The sequence below is a fragment of the Mus musculus genome, chromosome 6, assembly GCF_000001635.26.
Source record: "Mus musculus strain C57BL/6J chromosome 6, GRCm38.p6 C57BL/6J".
In the NCBI taxonomy this organism is placed as follows: Eukaryota; Metazoa; Chordata; class Mammalia; order Rodentia; family Muridae; genus Mus; species Mus musculus.
The window spans coordinates 58,103,175-58,125,382 of NC_000072.6; the positions used below are offsets into that span (position 1 = coordinate 58,103,175).

At 37.8% G+C, this 22,208-nt stretch overlaps 2 pseudogenes; both read right to left on the minus strand.

Annotated features, from left to right (window-relative positions):
* Positions 4,845–5,078, minus strand: Vmn1r-ps16 (vomeronasal 1 receptor, pseudogene 16; annotated as a pseudogene).
* On the minus strand, positions 12,555–13,456 carry Vmn1r-ps17 (vomeronasal 1 receptor, pseudogene 17; annotated as a pseudogene).

A 22,208-nucleotide genomic window follows, 5' to 3' on the forward strand; every position in this document is an offset into this window, starting at 1 on the left:
ATGAGGTAACTACTGGTCACATTGTGCCTGCAGTCAAGGAACAGTAGTGCTTGGGTGTATTCTTAAGAAAGAATACACTCAGCAAGAATGGCGATTTGAGGGTCCATCCCCCACTGAACCTATAGGGAGAACAGAGAAATTATGATGAACTGGGAGCTTAGAAGAGATATGCAAAGGAACTTCCACAATAGAAGTACAGTTGCTGTTCTACTATTCACCCCTATTTTTAACTTAGTCAGAGTCACTGTCACCTTTGCTGCTAGTTACTTTTCTTCTCCCTAGGAGTCTTGGCACCCAAGATTGCTTTCCTCACTCTTGAGGCCACTCTTCTGACCTTGGGTGGCATTTCTTAGCCTCCATTCAACCTCGGGTCTCGTTGATGTTACTCAGAATGTAGACCATGGCTTCCACTGTAGCTAGTATCTTTTGGCTTGGCTCTCTTCTGGTTTTAGTGCTGAATACCTGTTCATTCTGTGGGCTCTTGACCTGTCTTCTGCATCCTCATCCTCTTTGTCTTCCTGTAGGGGAGCCTACAGTGATATTCTTAGCTTTACTTTCCTAGGTTCCACTGGGACATTTGCTAGAATAGGGATATTTTCAGTGTTGAAAAGAGCTTGTTCTCATGTGCTTCTTAAACAGGCTACCTGTATCTTCTCTGGTTGCTTCCTCTCTAGTCCTGTAATAAGTGTGGTTCTTAAACAGGCTACCTGTACCTTCTCTGGTTGCTTCCTCTCTAGTCCTGTAATAAGTGTGGTGGTTTTGGTTTTTTGGTTTGCTTGGTTTGGTTTTCTTTCTTTATTTATTTTTTAAGGTGTTGGGGAAGTAAAACTGCTTCTCCTTGCCTGGATCATTGGAATCCCATCCTAGAGCCTGGCCTGAGTTTTAAGGCATATCAAACATACTACCCTGCTTTTAACTTCTAAAGAGTCAAGTCATTTGGTATACACAGAAGTAACCTACTAACCCAAAGATACACATTGAGGCACATAGGAAGGGCAAGAGCATGTCATCAGATTTTCAATTGATGTCTCGTCTAAGCTCCTGAATGAAGAAGCAGAGGGATAGTAGTGCCATGTGCCTTCTCAGTGCCCCAGGAAATCTGGCTTGGCTGCAAGAGAAAGTACCAGTATTTCTTTGTTCCAGTAAGTAGCACAAAGTGTTGAGATGGAGAACTAGGGACAGGGAGAGCCCTGCACATTGTTTTGTGCCTGATGAAGAGCACTATGAGGAGGGACCAGGGGCTGACCAACAGCTGCTTACAGATCTTGCAGCCTCTTCCCTATGTTAGTGCTTGCGAAAAATGTGGTTGACCACTCCTTTGTTGTCCAGAGCCCAGGCTAAGTTCCAGCCTCAGATCTCCCACTGATCTGGCTGCTGAACAAGTCAGCAAGAGTTCTGCTCACCTGGCCCTGCATTCCTGATTCAGTGCTACAACTGAATGTGATGCAAACCTTCACATTGCCTTGAGTTTCCTTTCCTCTGATCCATAATGGAGGCCAGTGAAGATGATTGGTCAGTACATGCTGTGCACAGCTCATCAGACTCACACTGCCTCACCACATATGCTCTCCAGTAGGGGGTGTGGAGCCTGTGTTGCTCTTCCTGCTACCTCTTACCCAGTAGTGGAGAGGGTGGCCATATTTTGGCTGTATTTAAGTGGCAAGTGAATTCGGGGGCCTCTCACTCTATCTCTCCCTCCCTCCCTCCCTCCCTCCCCCCCTCCCTCCCTCCCTCCTGCTTTCTGGGCTAGTGAGCCTGCCTTGCAGTGCATGAGAGGAGCCCCCTCCTGACCTCCTCCTTAGCACCCTTAAGTGGGAAGTCTGACCTCTACCGAGACATGCTGGGCATGGCAGCTGTGAGGTACCTCCCACATCTGCTTTCTGGCTGTGTTGACTTGGGATTTTTAACCTTATATATCGTTTACCGTTATTCAAAACAAAACAACTTTTAGCACACTGAAAAAAAAAGCCAAATGTTTTGTGCTTTTCTAAGGCAGCGCTGTACCCCAGGCTGCATCTTAGGACTTAATATGGAAATACCAGAGTCTGAGCTCTTCTGCCTTGAATATTTTTAGCCCTGGAGTTTTGGGGACAAGGACGTCTGGCTAGAGAGGTGGTACATTAGGTGCCTATAGTCTCCTTTCTCTGTCATGAGGTTTCCCTGGAAAAGAGCATTGTTTTATTCTGGCAGCACGTGGTTAGTTCCAGGCAGCAGTTAGTGTTCAGATAACTGCTCTGGATGTCCACTCACCCACCTCCGAGAGCAGTGCCCTGGGGAGCAGAGCTTCAGGGTGAACGCTCCTGGGAAGAGGAGATGCTTCATTTGTTGTCTTTTTGTTTTGCTGGATCTTGAGCCAGCTTCAACCTCCTGCCTCTCCTCAGACTTGGCTGTCCTTTCATTTGAAGGCTTTAACCATAAAGCATGAAGTGGTTGGAGCCCATCACAGGGTCTGCTTGTACCTGAGGCCTGTCAGTCATACTGTCATAGGTTTCAACCACAAGCTTTTGTATCCCTCTCCCCTTCTCCCTGGTTCTCCCCTGCCTGTGGCAAACAAAGGGGGAAGGAGTGGAAACAGTTTTTTTTTTGTTTTTTGTTTTTGTTTTTGTTTTTTTTTTTTTTAAGATCTGCCTCATTCGAGATTTTTAAATCCTTGATTTGGGTGGGACAAGAGAGAACTTGATATTTTCCCCATAATAGAGTCCCAATTTGTATATCAGTGTTAAAAAAAACAAAGCATAAACTTAGGTGAGATTCTCATGGACTATTTTTAAAATGTCATTAATATAAAAGATTTCTATTAGCAGTATTTAACTTCTGTCTTGCAAAGAGTAGACAGAGGTAAATACTCCTCCAGAGCAACAGAGCTTTAAGACTCATTCTCTCCGACCCGTGTTGTCTTGCCAGTGTACTGATGTGTAGAGGTCTGTTATACTAATTAGAGGTCTGTTATTCTAATGTTATTTATTATTTTTTTCATTTCCATACAGTTAAATAAAGAGCTTTTTCAAGCACCCTTGTCTGTTAAAAAAAATTTTTTTAAATAAAATTTCTTTTGTTGTAGCACAAAAAAAGAAAGAAAAAAAAAAGAAAGAAATTTTACACTCAAAAAACTAATTGAAAGGTAACATGGAAAGCATTATTTTAGGCTTAAGGGAGAAATAACCGTAACAGAAAGATTGTAGAGAAATATGAAGCCATAATCTCTATAACACAAAGTATCACTGAGGACACAGTACAAAAAAAATCAACAACATGATGAACATAAGGAACACAAACATCAATAACACTTTCATATAAATTGTCTCAATTCTCTACTTAATTAAGTCTCTAGTCAGTCACAGACTGAAAGAATGGATAAAGAATCAATTTCCATTCATGTGCTGCCTCTAAGAAACCCAACTAGGCACTATGTTAATGTAAAATGATAGACAAAATTACTCCAGTGAAGCAGGAAGACATCAGATGTCACTATCCTAACTTCTGACAAATCAGAAATTGAACTAAAATTAATCAGTAGTGTTAAAAAGGAGCACTTCATTCTAATCAAAGGATTAGTAGACCAAGAACACATTGCTATCCTAAACAGATATGTATCAAGGGTACCCAATTTCATACAAAAGAAAATTTACAACTTGATTATTTTTGTTTGTTTTTGAAATTAATTCTTTAAAATTTTATTTTATTTTTGATGTATTTTCTACACTCCATATTCCATTCCCTGCCCTCCTTGCACCCTCCAACTACTCCATATCCCACACATCCTCTCTATCTCACTTGGCCTCTAAACTCCCTGGGGCCTCCAGTCTCTTGAGGGTAAGGTGCATAATCACTGAATGAACATAGACCCGAAAATCTTCTACTGTATATGAGTTGGGAGCCTTATATCAGCTGGTGTGTGCTGTGTGTTTGGTGGTCCAGTGTTTCAGAGATCTCAGGGGTCCAGATAAGTTGAGACTGCTGGTCCTCCTACAGAATCGCCCTTCTCCTCAGCTTCTTTCAGCCTTCCCTAATTGAACAACAGGGCTAAGCTGCTTCTAGCCACTAGTTGGGTGAAAATATCTGCATCTGACTCTTTCAGCTGATTGCTGGGTCTTTCAGAGGGCAGTCATGAGAGATCTTTTTAAATGAGTGCTTCATAGCCTTAGTAATAGTGTCAAGTCTTGGGGCCTCCCCTTGAGCTGGATCCCATTTTGGGTTTATTGCTGGACCGTCTTTCCCTCAAGCTCCTCTCCATTTCTATCCCTGTAATTCTTTCAGATAAGAATAAAGGTTCAGAGATGTGATTGTGGGATGGCAACCCTATCCCTCACTTGATGTCTCCCTGCTGAAGGTGGGCTCTATAAATTCCCTCTCACTACTGTTGGGCATTTCATCTAAGTTCCCTCCATTTGAGCCCTGAAAGTCTTTCACCTCCCAGGTCTCGTGCATTCTTGCTCAGTGGTCTTGGTTCCTGTTAGTTTGTCTTTCGCTACCTGGTAATCTCTGGTGTTAGATGTTTTAGCTGTCTCTGGCTGGAGCTTGTTCCTCCTGTGATTCTGTTAGCTTCTGTCAGTACTCCTGGGAGTCCAACTCTCTCCTGAGTTCCAGTGGTCAGAGTACTTTCTGCAGGTAAGCTCTCCTCTCACAGGGAAGGTGCCCAGTTCGCACCCAAGATGGTGTGGAGCTAGAGCCACCAGAAGGAATCCCAACATCCGTTTGGGTGGTGTTCCTTTGTCCCTGTTCCTGCTGGCACAAGACCCTCCAGGATTTTTTGGAACTGATGTTGTGTTCCACTCACCAGTGATCCCAAGGTCCTGGGTGTGCTAGGGGGCCTGCGGAGTGGAGAGCCCTCTGGGGACCTTGGGCTTGAAGTCATTCTTAATATCCAATGTCTCAACTATGTCTCAACTATGTCAGTAATGCAAATATCCCCTCCAGTGAGGAACATCATTATGTGAATGAAGGTCAGTTGACAGGAGATCAGGTCTGTGGGTTTAGGTCTGTGACCAAGGATTAAGTAAGTATATAAAAAAAAAAAACATATTGGCAAGAACTCCATGTCTAGAGTGAAAATAAAGGACATATATTTATAAGGACATAAGTGAAGAGTGTTTTCATCTTAAGAGCAGAGTGGATGTTTACATCATATACCTGAAAAAAATAATAGATTATACATCAATCTTGTGATTCCTTGGCCAATATGGCTCTATCATCATCCTATTTTCCCTACCATTTGGGGATAAGTTTTTAAATGTAACTTTATATGCCTTCCAGTTATCTCCTACACACACACACACACACACACACACACACACACAGTAGACAATAAATGATATAACATGTACCTATGCAGTATGCACACTTGTGTGCCTATATTGCACCTTAGTGTCATGCCTTAGAAATCCAATGTAATCATGCTTTGTTTTTTGTATGTTTTCCAAGGGAATAGACCACATTATACAAAGTTCACCATTAGTTTACACATAGATTAAAATCATAAATTATATACATTTACAACAGTGATATTAACATAATTCTCATTAAGACTAGACTTTATTTGTCACTAGATCTTAGGTTCATTTAAGGTTAAAAAATCCATAATTTTTGTCACTAAGTTATCATGGAAACCCAGCCAATATTATATTTTCTGCCCTTGCACCTATAATAATTTGATACTTTCATTTTTTTGGCGTTTGGTTAATTGGATAATTTGCTCTAAAAAGCCACAATTATGCTTGTATCTAAACCACATAAAGACCGAACAAAGAAAGAGAACTTGAGACCAATTTCCCTTCTGAATATCCTTGCAACAGTACTCAAATAAAATTCTCCCAAACCCTATCCAGAATCCAAGAACACATTAAAACAATCATCCATTACGAAAGAGTAGGCTTCATCCCCAGGATGCAGGAATTGTTCAATATATGGAAATCCATCAATGTAATCCACTATATAAACAAACTCAAAGAAAATAAAAGATCATTACAATAGATGGTGAGAAAGAATTGGAAAAAATTCAAATACTTTCATGGTAAATGTCTTTGAAAGATCGGGAATTCAAGGCCCATACCTAAACATAGTAAAACCAATATATAGCAAACCAGTAGCCAACATCAAACTAAATGGAGAGAAACTTGAATCAATCCCATTAAAATCAGGGACTAGACAACGCTGCCCACTTTCTCCCTACCTATTCAATATAGTACTTGAAGTCCTAGCCAGAGCAATTAGACAACAAAAGGTGATCAAGGGGATACAAATTGGAAAAGAAGAAGTCAAAATATCAGTATTTGCAGATGATATGATTGTATATATAAGTGACCCTAAAAATTCCACCAGAGAACTCCTAAACCTGATAAACAGCTTCAGTGTAGTAGCTGGATATAAAATTAATGCAAACAAATCAGTGGCCTTTCTCTACACAAAGGATAACAGGCTGAGAAAGAAATTAGGGAAGCAACATCCTTCACAATAGTCACAAATAATATAAAATGCCTTGGTGTGACTAACCAAGCACATAAAATATGACAAGAACTTCAAGTCTCTGAAGAAATAAATATAAGAAGATCTCAGAAGATGGAAAGATCTCCCTTGCTCATGGATTGGTAGGATTAGTATAGTAAACATGGCCATCTTGCCAAAAGCAATTGACAGATTCAATGCAATTCCCATCAAAATTATAACTCAATTCTTCATAGGTTTAAAAACTGCAAAATGGAAATTCACTTGGAATAACCAAAAAAAAAAAAAAACCCAGAATAGTGAAAAATATTCTCAGCAATAAAAGAACTTGGAGAATCATCATCCTTGACCTCAAGTTGTATTACAGAGCAATAGTGATAAAACCTGCATGACATTGGTACAGAAAAAGGCAGGTAGATCAACGCAGCAGAATTAAAGACCCAGAAATGAACCCACACACCTATGGTCACTTGGTCTTTGACAAACAGAGGTTTTTAAACCATACAGTGGGGGGAAAAAAGACAGAATTTTCAACAAATATTGCTTGTTCAATGGGTGGTCAGCATGTAGAAGAATGCAAATTGATCTATTCTTATCTCCTTATACAAATCTCAAGTCCAAGTGGATCAAGGAACTCCACATAAAGGCAGATACAGTGAATCCAATAAAAGAAAACAATGGGCTAGGGCCTTAAACATGTGGGCACAGGGGAAAATTCCCCAAACAGAACACAAATGGCTTATGCTCTAAGATCAACAATCGACAAATGGGATCTCATAAAATTGCAAAACTTCTCTTAGACAAAGGACAAGTTTATATCACAAAAGGGCAACCAATGGATTAAGAAAAGATCTTTACCACTCGTACATCTGATAGAAGGCTAATATCCAATGCTTAAAAAGAACTTAAGAAGGTAGACTCCAGAGAATCAAACAATCCTATTTAAAAAATGGAGAGCAGAGGTAAACAAAGAATTCTCAACTGATGAATACCGGATGGCTGAGAAGCACCTAAAGAAATGTCCAACATCCTTAGTTATCAGGCAATTGCAAATCAAAACAACCCTGAGATTCCACTTCATACCAGTCAGAATTGCTAAGATTGAAAAACTCATGTGACATATGTTACTGGCTTGCTTCCCCTGGCTTGCTCAACTTGTTCTCTTATAGAACGCAAGACTACCAGCCCAAGGATGATACAGTACACAATGGCCTGGGACATCCCCGCTTGATTACTAGTTGAGAAAATACAGTAAAGCTGGGTCTCATGGATATCCATCTGGTGGTTTCTCACAAAATTGGAAATAGTTCTACCTGAAGACCCAGCTATACCACTGTAGGGCATATACCCAAAAGTTGCCCTACAATACCACAAGGGCACATACTCCACCACATTTATAGCAGCATTATATGTAGTAGCCAGAAACTGGAAACAACCAGGATATCCCTCAACCAAAGAATGGATACAGAAAATGTGGTTTATTTACATAAAGGAATATTATTCAGCTATTAAAAATAAGGACATCATGAACTTTGTAGGCAAATAGATGGAACTAGAAAATATCATCCTGAGTGAGGTAACTCATACCCAAAAGGATATGCATGATACATACTCGCTGATTAGTATATATTAGCCAAAAAGTACAAAATACCTAGGATACAACCTATAGACTATAAGAAGTGTAACAGACAGAAATATCCTAGTGAGGAGACTTCAGTCCCACATAGAAGGGTAAGGAAATAATCATGAGAGACAGCATGAGTGAGGAACTGGGGTGAGAGTGGGTCAAGGGAAAAGGGAACAGAATCAGATATGGGGGAGGGGACAGGAGAGAAGCCCAGAGGTCCACAAAAATGAGTGGAAATAAGCGGCCTCTGGGAAAGGGTGTTAGAGGACCCCTTAGAAAATACCACAGACCTTGGAGGTGAGATACTCTCAGGACTCATTGGGGGGTGGCCTTAGCCAAAATGTCCAACATTGGGAAAGGGAACTTGAAGAGTCTATCTCTAGAAGAGAGACAGAGCCTCCAGTGGAGGGACAGGTTAACTAACCCACAGTCAAAATTCCTGACCTAGAATTCTTGTCTAAAAGAACTGCAAGGACAAAAATAGAGAAGCAACTGAAGGTACAATGATCAGCCTAAGGTGGGATCCATCTCATGGAGGGTCAGGAGTCACCAAGGCCTGACACTATTATGCTGTGATATGCTTATAGACAGGAGCCTGGCATGGCTGTCCTCTGAGAGGCCCTACCATCATTTGGCTGAGTCAGAAGCAGATACTTTCACCCAATCATTGAACTGAAGTCAAGGACCCCTTTGGTTGAATTAGGAGAAAGATTGAAGAAGCTGAAAGGGTGAGCAACCATATGGGAAGACTTAACTAACCCAGATCCCAGAAGCTCCCAGAGGCTGAGCCTCCAACCTGGAGCATACACAACCTGGTCCTAGGCCCTGGCACATATGTAGCAGAGGTGTACCTAGTCTTGTCTCAGTGGTAGAAGATGTGCTTAATCCTGGAAGTATTTGAGGCCTCAGGGATGGGGGAGGTCTGGTGGAGTGCATGAAGAACCCTCCCATATGCAAAGGTATGGAGGAAGGAGATGAGTAGGGACTTATGGAGTGGCAACTGGAATGTAAATAAATTTTAAAAATTACAAACTGTTTTTTTTTTTCCTTATTCCAGCCTTCTACGTTTTCATTGGTTATTTTATTTATTTACATTTCAAATGTTATGACCCTTTCCCGGTTTTCCCTGTGCAAACCCCCCTATCCCATCCCTCTTTCCCCTGTTTCGATGAGGGAGCTCCCCCATCTACTCATCCACTCTTGCTTCATTGCCTTAACATTCTCCTACTTTGGGGCTAGTTGTCATATGACAAGGGATCTCCTCTTCCTTTAATATCAGATAAGGCAATCCTCTGCTATATATGCAGCTGGAGCCATGGATCCTTCCATGTATACTCCTTGCTTGGTGATTTAATCCCTGGGAGCTCTGGGAGGCTCTGGATGGTTGATATTGTTATTTTTCCTATGGAGTTGCAAACCCCTTTGGCTTCTTCAGCCACTCCTGTAACTCCTCCATTGTATTCTGTGCTCAGTCTGATGGTTGGCTGTGAGCATCCTCACTGGATTGGTAATGCTCTGGCGAAGCCTCACAGGGAGAGTCATACAGGGCTCCTGTTAGCAAGTGCTTCTTCATATCAGCAATATTGTCTAGGTTTGTTGTCTGCAGATGGGATGGGTCTCTAGAGAAGTTTCTGGATGCCTTTCCTTCAGTCTCTGCTCCTATTTTTGTCCCTGCAATTCCTTTAGACAGGAACAATTCTGTGTTAATATTTTTGAGATTGGTGGATGGCCCATACCTCAACTGGGGACTGTGCCTAACCTCTGGATATGGTCTCTACAAGTGCTCTTTCCTCTTTGTTGGATAATTCAGCTAATGTCATCCCCCATTGGGTCTTGCTTTCCTGGCATGTCAGAATTTCTAGTGGCTACTCCCAATTCCCCATCCCCCACTGCTATACAGCTCTATTTATTTCCCTGTCCCTCTCTACTCCTCCCTTTTCTCCTTCTACATGTGATCCTATCTCCCCTCTTCCCTTTGCCCTCTTATCCTTCTCAAGTTCCTCCTCCCTCTACTTCTTGTTTCCCCTTCTAAGTAGGACTGAAGCATCTACACTTTGGTCTTCTTTCTTCTTGAGCTTCATATGGTCTGTGAGTTGTATCGTGGGGATTCTGAAAACACTGCATTTTCACTCTATTTAAAGAAGTTATCATGGCTTTAATTAATTAAACCATAAAGATAAAGTTAAAAAGATATTAAGGAACATTTGAGGGGTCATATGATAACTTAATACAGTAAAGGCTTCCTAAGATAAAGATAAATAAAAAGGCAATTTAAATGAAGCAACCAAATAATATGGAGACAGAGTCCAAAGTGAAATCTATCATCATCAAATGAAGCTCTGAGTACTCGGAATTGCTTAAATTTAACTGGGATATTTTCAAATAAGTTTACATGGGATACTCCAAAGAACACAGTGAATTTTCAAGGCTATTGTTTGCTCTCCACAAACTTGAGGTAAGGCTGTATTCCTGAGGGTAATTCCTGAGGACATCACTTACACAACTCACTGAACACAGCAATATTGAGGTTGTAACTAGATGTTTTATGCTAACTGTTCAGAGTTCATGATATTGGAAAATACCTTGCATACGACATAGAGAGAAAGTTAAACACCAACCTACCTGAAAACACCTCAAATTATAATAGTGACCAGCCAGCAAGATAGATATGTGCAATAGGGACATAAATCCTGTGAAATTAACCTATGAATATCTGGTTTGACTTACATCATGCACTCTATGAGATGAAGCCATTGCCAACACTGTTTGGGTGGTCAAGAACCTCTGACTAGAAAAGCCAAGAGTTATGGAGAAAATAAAACATTGATATTCTTGTAAACATGCAGAGAGTAAGAGACCTTCAGACACTCAGTTCTATATTGGATGTCTCCAAATTATTTTGCTCAAGGCCCAGGGAACTCTGTGGAAGAGGTGGTAGGAACAAGAACAAGAGTAGATAGAGGATACCAAGGAAACAATGCCTTCTAAACATAGCACAATGGACACATACAAACTAAGAGACTGTGACAACATGTGCAGGACCTTCACAGACCTGTACCTGATAATGTCCTAGAATAGAAGTAGATACAAGCCCATTCCTAACTCAAAATTTATCTTTCTTTGATACCCAGTTGCAAATGAAAAAATAGTTTTCTCGAAGGGTTAACTTGGGGAAATAAATCACTCTGCCTTGCAGAAGATGACCAAAACAAAATGATCTCAATGCAATCTTTACATGCCTTTTGTTTATATGTATGACTTAGGTTTTGTATTCTTATATGATACCGTGTTGAACTTGTGTGCTTCTATGTCTGAATGTCACCTACTACTTAATGTGTTCACTGTTCCTTTCTTTGACTCTTGTTCTACTGTATTTCCCCTACTTTGATTTGTTTAAGTTTATTTTAAATTTTTGTCACTTAATTTATTACTATTGATTATATGCCTTTCGCTTCCTAAGGAGAAACAGAAAGAGCATTGATTAGAAAGATTAGGGAAAACTGGGAGGACCAGAGAAATTGGAAAATGAAATAAGAATATATTGTATGAAAAAAAGTCTTTTCAATAAAAGAAGAATAGAATTGTTAATTGTAATGGTGGTATATGGTTGAACCCTAGTAATCCCAAATCAGAAGAGGCAGAGATAGGAGAGTACCTATCTGGTAACTTCCTATTAGGGAAAAGCCTATTTGGTAGGCTCCAGGTACAGAATGGACACACTATTATCAGAGCATGAGGTGAATGCATCTGAAAAACAACAGCCATGGTTGTGTCCTGGCCATAAAATGTACATGAACACACCTCCTTTTTCTGTGTACATATATACAAGCTTACACATATTCACAAAACCTGTATTGTACATATTTATCTGTATATCAATAATTTTATGTACCAGTAATATTCCAATAAATGTGGATGAAATGAAGTGCAAATAAACACAATAAGAAAGTTTCCTATGATACTAATTGAGTAACCTTGGGTAAAAATGGAAAATATAAATTTGCATTAACTTCATTATCCAGAGAAATTAATAAACATTATTAAAGCTATGATTTTGACTAAACTTTATGAATGAGTATAGATTAAAATGGATTCAAGAAAAGGCTCACAAAGTATCAGCGTAGAGCTTCTTTTGAATAACCTCAGTATCACAGACACTTCTAAGATAAAACAAAAAGAGTAAAGATGAGAATTCATGTAGAAAAAGGAATGCATATTGTACAATGAACTTAAGTTTATAGTACTTAAGTACTATAGTACTTAGTATTTTTGACATTAGAGATGCCAAAAGAATATATATATATATATATATATATATATATATGTAATACCACTAAGTTTATTTAAATAACATGAAGAATACCACATTGCCAATTGAACAATTGAAGTTTAAATAGGATCTGTAATTTAGAAAAGGTTCAACACTTGTACATAAATATAAAAATAAGAAAATAATTTTTAAAGGAAGAGAAATAATCATTTTTTAAGAAAATCTAGTGGCACTTGGAGTACAAGGTTTTCAGCATACTGATTATTCTCTTATCAGAACTAATTTGTACCAAAGGAGTAACTGTGGGATAGGCACATATCACTAATTTCTGAACAGTCAGGAGGACTGGGTCATACATCCATAACACGACTGAGGTGAATGAAATGATGAAGTCCACCCAGTACATGACTACAAAGAAAACTACCAGCAGCAAGATGGTTTGGGTGGCCCTTTTCTCAGGGGATGCTCTCAGGTAGCTGATGCTGTGAAGATGCTTGCATTGCTTCTGATGTCTGCACAAGAAAATCATCATGTATGTACTTGTAGTCAGCATGACTCCTACAAGAAACATATACCTGAACATTGTTACTATGAAATTTAATCCCCAGAGGATGTAGTTCATGGGGAAGAATGAGCAGGATTTGGTGACCTTCATCAGGTGGGTATCACATTGGTAAAATCAGCAACATAGAAGATCAATCTAGTACTGAATGTCAGATTTAAAGACCAAAGACACGAAAAAGTATAGATGATGTGTGTTTTTACTTTATGCTTAAAATTTGCCAACAGTGAGGTACTTAGACTGATAGTGACAGCCTGGAACACACTCAGGAGGCAGGTGGTGCAGATAGAGAGTTCTTTCATCACTCTGTTTTTGTAAAAAGTTGTCTTACATTTGATGTCATTCCCCAATTTTAGTGAGTCTATTATGTTCGAAAGCAAATTATCCCCTTCACTGAGGATCATCATTATGTGAATGAAGGTCAGTTGACAGGAGATCAGGTTCATGGGCTTAGGTCTGTAACCTAGTATTTAAAAGTATAGAAAAAAAGGAGAAACATATTGCTTAGGACTCCAAGTCCAGCTTCAATATCAAGGGCATTCTCTAATGAAGACATAAGTGGATAGTATATTAACCTTAAGAGCATAGTAGAAGTGTATTTCATATAACTGGGAAAAAAACTGTGTATATGTGAAATGAGATTTATTGAACATCCATCTTTTTTGTCTACTAATTCATTCTGATATTCCAGAATGTACATCATAGTCTACACTTCTATATACCATCCATGTATCTCCTAGATATAAAAATTATAGATAATACATGCCTACACAGTCTTTTCTTTATAGAATGAACACTTTGTCTTATGAAACTTAGTAGAATGCCTTAGAAATCTAATTCTATTGATTTCAATTTTCTCATTTAATATTTAACTCCTAAAACAATAGTGATGAGTACAGAATATTAATCATATTCATGTAACTGAACAAAATGCATGTTGGTCCAAGAGAAAAAAATCACAAAAGCAATTCAAAATATCAGGGAATTCTGTCTCACATTCCACAATTTTACCATTCTCTTTTACAACTATCAATGTTTTGACTCATAATTCTGATTAATAACAGTAATAATTCATGAGTATCCCACTATTTTAATTGCCAAAATATCTATCTCAGTTAATTGTTTTTTAATAATGTTTTTCTCCATGAATCTTTACATCCTGAGACTTTACAATTGAAGACACTGGTACATTGGGAGACCGTTAGGGTACTTTCCACACCCTATTAATAATTTAACTATTACAGTTTTAAATGGTCCTAGATGGATTACTGTTCACTTCCCATCACATTAAAACCCTTTGTGAACTCCAATTAAGGATTAAAGTACTACTACTTTTTTTCCCTTTGTGTGGGGAAGAAAAGTAAATTACTAACAATGAGATTCCTTATGTCTTTTTCTAGCTATCCATGTTGTTATTTTACCTAACTACCCTCTTCTTTGTATTTATCTCTCCTACCTTTACCTAACAACCTACCCATTTTCTCATTTTCCTTTTATGATAAATTGTGTCCTGCCACTCCTCTTTACATTCTTCCCCACTTCTCTTCCCTACTAAGTAGCACCATATTTCCCATTTCCTTGATCAGATACTTGTATCCTGCTATTCTGCTGTTTATTGCTCCTACACTCACCCCTGTCCTGGTAATGGTCCAGGTTTGCTTCCCTGGTTTTTATAGTTGCTAAAGGTTACATAATCACACCTGATGATGTGGATCTAGGAGCCTCCAATAAGAGAGAACAGGTGACATTAAGACAAACACTATTTTCCATACATAATGACAAACATGTAATGCTGAAAATGGCTACATGATATTCTGGGTTGGAATTCCTTTTTGAGACTCCATAGAGTAGAAAACAGGTCCCAAGTGTTATCACCAAGACAAAGGAATTTTTACAATTTCACTCAGCACTCTTAACTTTGGTGCTTGTGTAAGTTACTTGGTCCAGTTACCAGGATCATTTTATTACTGAATTGATTAATTCAGTACTTTAAAATCAGCATTGTGATGACGACATAGAAAATGACAACAGTGACCCAGAATCTTGTGAGAACAAGCATGCCTAATTTTCAAGTTCACTTTTATGTTCCACATATAGAGACACACGCATGCATGCGTGTATAGAAATAACTCAAAGTTAGTGGAAGAGACCATCCTATAATGTCCCTATGAAGATAAATCACACATTTTATATTTATATAATTTTTGGTCCTAAAATGCTTAATCTAGTAAAGGAATGGATTCATCTCAATTGTCAGAGCCAGTTGCCTAATTCTCTCATTTACATACACTTACAGTAGCTGCACACTGATATTCTGTGTGCAGAAGGCTTTGGGGTTAAGGCTGCAGAGATAGAATAGTGGTTAAGAGCACTTTCAACTTTTGCAAAGGAGTAGGGTTAGATTCCCAGCGGTGAAATGATGGCTCATGACCATCTGTGACTCTAGTTTGGGCTAATCCATTGCCTGTGACATGGAATGTTATTTGAACACATACATGCAAACAAGCAAAAGAGTCACATATATAAAATAAAATTAATGAATCTTAAAACCTTATATAAAAACTCCAGAATAATACTTCACTAAAGCTCTGCTCTCCAAATTGAAAGAACGGTAGTCACATACCAATTTTAAAATTGCAATTGCACCAAATATATATGTATAATAATTTTATATTTTATAAAATTAAATCTATAGTATATTAATATATTAATTAAAATTGAGAATTTAAAACTTTTAAATCTGTAATATATTAATATAGCACATGTAATATGATTAATGTAGGAATATGATAATATAATGTAACAAATAGTAATCTGAAGTGTTTTTTTTTCCTAAAGATATGTTCTTCAAAGACTCTCTTCACATCCATTGCTTTGGAAATATTTGTTACATACAGAATATGACACATTTTCAATTTTTTTCAAGTGGCATCTTTCTCTGGGGTTCACTGAAGCTCAGACTGAACTGGAAAAGACGATAGCTATCATGACTACAGAGTTGTTAACATATGCACGCCCTGAGAAAATTCAGTTCATTTCTTTGAAAAATATTGCAGTGCTGTAGGCTTTCACATTAGTTTAAATTGTAATATTTTGTTAAAACTACTACTACCCAAAGTGTGTCAATAAAATTAATATGGATGGAGAATCCATTGCAATTAATTTGGTCCAGCATGAAAAACAAATCAGTGTGCAGACAGCTGTCTCAAATGATGTGCAATAAGAGACCAAGAGCTGCTTTATACTTAGCTCTACATTTTAAAAGGAAGATTATTTTACCTCCTCATTCTCACAGTACATGATTGTGGAACAGTTTTTGTTTATGAATTTATAGTAACCTTTATCTTCTGAGCTGTGGAGATTTAGCAATCTAAGGAATATAAAAATATAATAGATGACAAGTTTATTTTAAGCTTCACCACATTTAGTGAGTAAGGCCCTAACAGCAGTATGACTACTTAGAGAGAAGATAAAGTGAGTATGTGACTTTCAGGTGACAAGATATATGGTATTTGCTGACTTGTCCACTGTCAGCAATAAGAATAAATCTTTAGACATCTCAGGAAATAAAGACCTTAGCCACCCAATCTAGATCCATGGAATTTTTATGGAATAAATGACAGCCGAAATAAACACTGATCACTTATTAAGGTAATTAGTCACATCCATTACCTGATACACTTAAATAACTAAAATGGGTGAATTGTTCTTTGGAAATTGAGTTTACTGAAAGTGTAACAGAAAGCTCACAGATGCTGACTAGAATTGTACTCTCATACTTATGAGTCAGTTTTTCTGAGATGAAGTAGCAACAGCAGAGGTGCCACTGTAGAGACTTTGTTCAGATCTTCACTACAAGTTGTATGGAATACTGAAAGAAATAAAATTATTCACTGGGAATGTATGTGTGTTTGTGTGTGTGTGTGTGTGTGTGTGTGTGTGTGTGTGTGTGTGTGTGTGTGTGCGCGTGCGCGCATGCGCATGCATGCAAGCTCGGGCAGGCATGTGAAAATAATGGACTACTGAGAGTAAGAATAAGCAATGGCATAGTGTGGGCCAGGACTGCTAACATGAATAATTTTACATCAACTGATTGAAAAACTTAAACATATAAAATATGTTTGTTAAATAAAATGAAATGTAAGGAAAATGGAGAATGTGTCCTCTGTTTCTGATTAACTTGATCAAATGCATGAGCCCTGCTTAATATACCAGTGCAGACATTTAATGTGAATTACCAAAAAGAAGTTAAATCTCTGTAATGATTACAAACATGAACTCAAGAATTATCATTTGGTTATTTTAGTATTGATACTATGTGGTGAGTGACATAATGACACTATCTGGCAGTATGTTATTCTATTTTTAAAAAATCATCAATTTGATAATTCTACATTACCTGGTCTACAGTTCAATATTGGGGTGTGTGTGTGTGTGTGTGTATTGCGGAAAAACATGGAGGGAAAGAGCAACATGCAAATTATATAATAGCAATTGTATTTTTTAATTATTAGAGGAAATATCGGGAGATTTGAATTTAAATAATTTTATACTGTTTGAGAATTGCAAATAATTTTCTCACTGCTAATGAAGAGGTTACTCAAAAATATAGCAGTGGAAATGTTAAAAGGTTTAATTTAGAGAACTTAAAATATTAAAACTGAATCAATCCATTTTCATTGAAACAATTATCTACTGAAATTTTTACTGTTCACTCACTTGTAAAGATAACTTTACATGGATTTAATAAATAAGTGACATGTGATTTCCAGATGTGAAATACCCAGAAAATATTTACTTTATTAGAAATCTTTGCAACAGAATAAACAAATATCTCACATATTTAAAAAACTTATATCATGCTAACAATGCCTTCTAATTTCCTAGGTCCAGAGTTGAAACTTTCCTAAAAATTCCCAAGAGTATGTAAACATAACAAACTTGAAAATTACTGATAAACATTAAATTAGTTAATATTTCTTGTATATTCCTTGATTTAGTTTCATTGCATTAAATGTATACAGTCAGTTAACTGGAGAAAAGAAGTAAAATGAGAAAATACGAACTACAATTTAAATGTAATTTAATACTATAAATGTTCTGCACATCAATAAAAGTATGTTCTTTGTTGTCATCCTATAAGGTATTTCAATGTTTTGTTACAGGAATTGAAAACTAACACTGTTGACAATTGGAATTATTAGAGTATACACCCAGGAGAATCCTCCATCAGATGTGCTCTCTAAATTACTGCGTATGAAGTGACTTTTCACATGCATATTCATTGAAAACTGATAGGTTTCATGACCTGTTCATTTAATATATAACACCTATTGATGAACTTCACCCTTTAGCCTTTCCTGTTTCTCTCCATTGTTCTGCTAGGCCCCTGTCTTCTTTCCAATAGCTCTCTTCTAGTGCCACATATATAAACAGAGATCACATAAGTGAAAACTATGTTCTTTTACAACTGATGACTTCATGTCTACAAGCATTTGTTGAATGCTTATTATACAGTTTGGCTCAAAAGTAATATTCTAAACAAAGTCTTCTCTACTCGTTAATTACAGAATGTCCTGATTTCTTCTATCACCGACTTACAGCTCTCACTATAATGAAGAGAAAAGGAATCACTCACCAGGCTTGGACTTTGACAAATGCCCCCTGTGGTGTGTCTCAATGAATAGTTATAAGGAAGAAATGGCATCAGCTCATCTCCCTGTAGGCCAATAATAATCATGTCATCTTGAGAAGGAAGTCTGACCTTGAGGTTGTAGACAAGTGAACTTTTTTAACCCCAAGAAAGCTGTAGAGTAGGAACAGCTAAGCTCTGGGTTTCCCATGTGTGAGCTATTATCTCCAAGCCATATGTGTCTGTGTGAATTAACTTTTCCCAATCCTTGTGAACACAACAAAAGTAACACTAATAACATTTCACTTAAAAGAAGTAGAAAATATTTTAGAATCCCCATGTGTCCTTTGTGCTTTCAAAACTTTCATGGTGCTCTCCCTAATTACCTGACAGTAGCTTCAGTCTCTCACTTTGAAATTAGCAGCTCTTGTGTTAAAATTAGGAAAATGCCACCTCCTTCAAAGACACTTAGGAAAAGTAATGTTTCTTACATAGCACACAGAAGTGAGGTACTGCAACTGTCTTATCAGGAGACACTGTTCTGTGTGGCTGTGATGTAGCTCAATGAAAGGGTGCTTGACTATTAAGTTTTGTATATGTCGGAGACCATGATATAAGTCAAAATTTCAAGTTATAGGCACAGGGAAGGGAAAAATAAAAACAAGTCAATGACAAACACAAGAACTTCAATAAAATCATAAAAGAAATGAGCCCACAGTCACCCCCATATACCACAAAAAGCACAGGGAAAACACAGGAAAGGAAAAAGCAGCATAAAAATTTCTATGCATCTTATAGATAAAACACTAAGTATACAGAACTAGAAACTGGATTGAAAGCTCTAAGAGAAGGATTGAAAAGTCACTAAGAAAATGCATTGTTAGAAAAATGAACTACCCTAATCAGAGCAAACTGTTAGAGTAGGAACTGCTGATTTCTCCAAGTAAACTTTCACAGTCAGAAGAGTCTGAGCAATATATACCAAGTGCTAAATGACAGCCAAACTAAAGTAATATAGTGAGCAAAACTACTGTCCTGATGAAGGAAGAACAATTTACAGAACATAGACAGCAAAGGAAATTTTATACTCAACAAACTAATCAAAAGGTAGCATGGAAAGCATTATTTTAGACTTAAGGGAGGAATGGGCATAACAGGGAGATTGTGGAAAAATATAAAGCCATAATCACTATAACAAAAAATACCTCTGAGGACACAATACCAAAAATCAACAACATGATGACCATAAGTAACACACACATCAATAATAGTTTAATACAAATGGTATCGATTCTCTACTCAAAGGTCACAGACTGACTAAATGGATCAAGAATCAATTTTCATTCATCTGTTGCCTCTAAGAAACCCAATTAGGTGCTATCTTAAAGTAAAGGATAGAAAAAAAGAACCAGAAAAAAAATCAGATGTCACTATTCCTAACATCTGACAAATCAGGTCTTGAACTAAAACAAATCAGCAGAGATAAAAAGGGATATTTCATTATAATCAAGGGATTAGTTGACCAAGATCACATTGCCATCCTAAGCAAATATGTGTCAGGGATACCCAATATCATATAAAAGAAAATTTACAACTGGATTGGGAGACACAGATGAACATAAATCCAATAACAAAAGGTGATTTCAGTAACCAGCAGATGTGTCCTAGGCCTGTGTATTTCTGTAATTAGGATACTTGCATTTCTCCTGGAAATTGAGCTCTTGGGAAGTCAAGGAAAGTTCCCTCTCTCCCTCTCTTCCTCTCTCCCCCTCTATCCCTCTTTCCTTTCTCTGTTTCTTTCTCCATTCCCATATTCTCTCTTTCTATCTTTTCTTTGGTCTGTTTCTTCCTTCTCTCATTTTGCATCATAGATACCATGATCAACTATAAGAATGGAAATGGAGAGGGCTATAAATGGGTATTAAATGAACAAAATCTGGTCTCGGTTCTAACGTTGATTTTTCTGGAATCTGAATAACTGGAGATCATGTTAGAGAGTCCAGAATGACAGACTGGCTCTCACTAGTACTCTTTTACAGTAAAAATAAAAAAGAGGAAGCTATAGGTTAAAATGGCCCAATTAGCCCCTACACTCAAAACTAATATAGAATTATTACATATCTACTGAAAAAATGAAAGGAGATTCATGTGCTGGATAGCTTTATGTCAACTTGACACTAGTTAAAATCATCTGAAAAGAGGAAACTTCAAGAAAATGTATTCTAAAGACAAAACTGTAGTCAAGCTTGTAGGGTATTTTATTTTTGGTGACTAATTGGGAGAATCCAGCTCCTTGTAGGTGGTGCTATTCCTGGGATGGGTCCTGAATTTTTTTATTGGGTATTTTCCTCGTTTACATTTTCAATGCTATCCCAAAGGTCCCCCATACCCACCTCCCCCCAATCCCCTACCCACCCACTCCCCCTTTTTGGCCCTGGAGTTCCCCTGTACTGGGGCATATAAAGTTTGCAAGTCCAATGGGCCTCTCTTTGCAGTGATGGCCGACTAGGCCATCTTTTGATATATATGCAGCTAGAGACAAGAGCTCCGGGGTACTGCTTAGTTCATATTGTTGTTCCACCTATAGGGTTGCAGTTCCCTTTAGCTCCTTGGGTAATTTCTCTAGCTCCTCCATTGGGGGCCGTGTGACCCATGGGTTCTGAGTTCTAAAAGGAAGCAAGCTGAACAACTGAAGAAAACAAGGAACACCTTTCCATGGATTCTGCATTGGCTCCTGCCTCTAGGTTCTTGCCCTGTTTGAATTCCTGCCCTGATAAATTCCAGTAATGGACTAAAACTTGGAAGTGTAAGCCAAATAAGTCCTTTCTTTCTCAACTTGCTTGTGTTCATGATATTCATCACAGCAATAAATAATATTCCTAACTTGTCATGGACTGGCCCCAGTCAGCCTCTCTCAATCCATGGGAAATTAGGGTTCCAGACAGGTGGGCATGGATTTGGTGTGAATGACAAACAAATACAAATACAAGGGAGTGCTGCATCTGGATGTAATTTGTCAAATTGAGCACCAGTCTTATATTACAGAAAAAACAAAAAACAAAAAGACTAGGTGAATACATTTGCCAAGGTACACTGGTTCTTACACAAAACAAAACAAAACAAAACAAAACAAAAATTCATACATAAAAAGGTGGCACAAGCCAGGCCCTGTTTACAAATGAGAATAGGAACAACCCTTAAATAAGATCAGCTAAACACTGGAGGCAGGTGAATTCTCTAATACAATACTAGTCTATTGTTAGACTCACCACCAGGGGTCCTTTAGTAAATACCTGATTATGCTATTCCTCTGGTCCTAGTGAAAAACCTGCACCAGGAGAATGCCAGTTCTACTAACCCTTTCATGAATAATACTACAACCCACCTATTTCCTAGGCCATTGTGTATTCCTATGTTTGGGTGTAACACAGCTATTGACCTAATTAATTACTATGTAGACTAGCCCCGAGCTTTCTAGTACTATTCAAGTAAATTGTAATGCCTGATTATTTTCACTGTCTCTATTAGAAGTAAATTTGAGTGTTACTGAATAGGTAATATTCTTACTGAATTCCAAGCTCAGGGTCAGCTTCAAGGACTTTCTAGGACATTGGAACACTGGAAAAGGCTTAGCTATATGTCAAAAATCAATCCTTAAAGGCACTTATAATAAAAC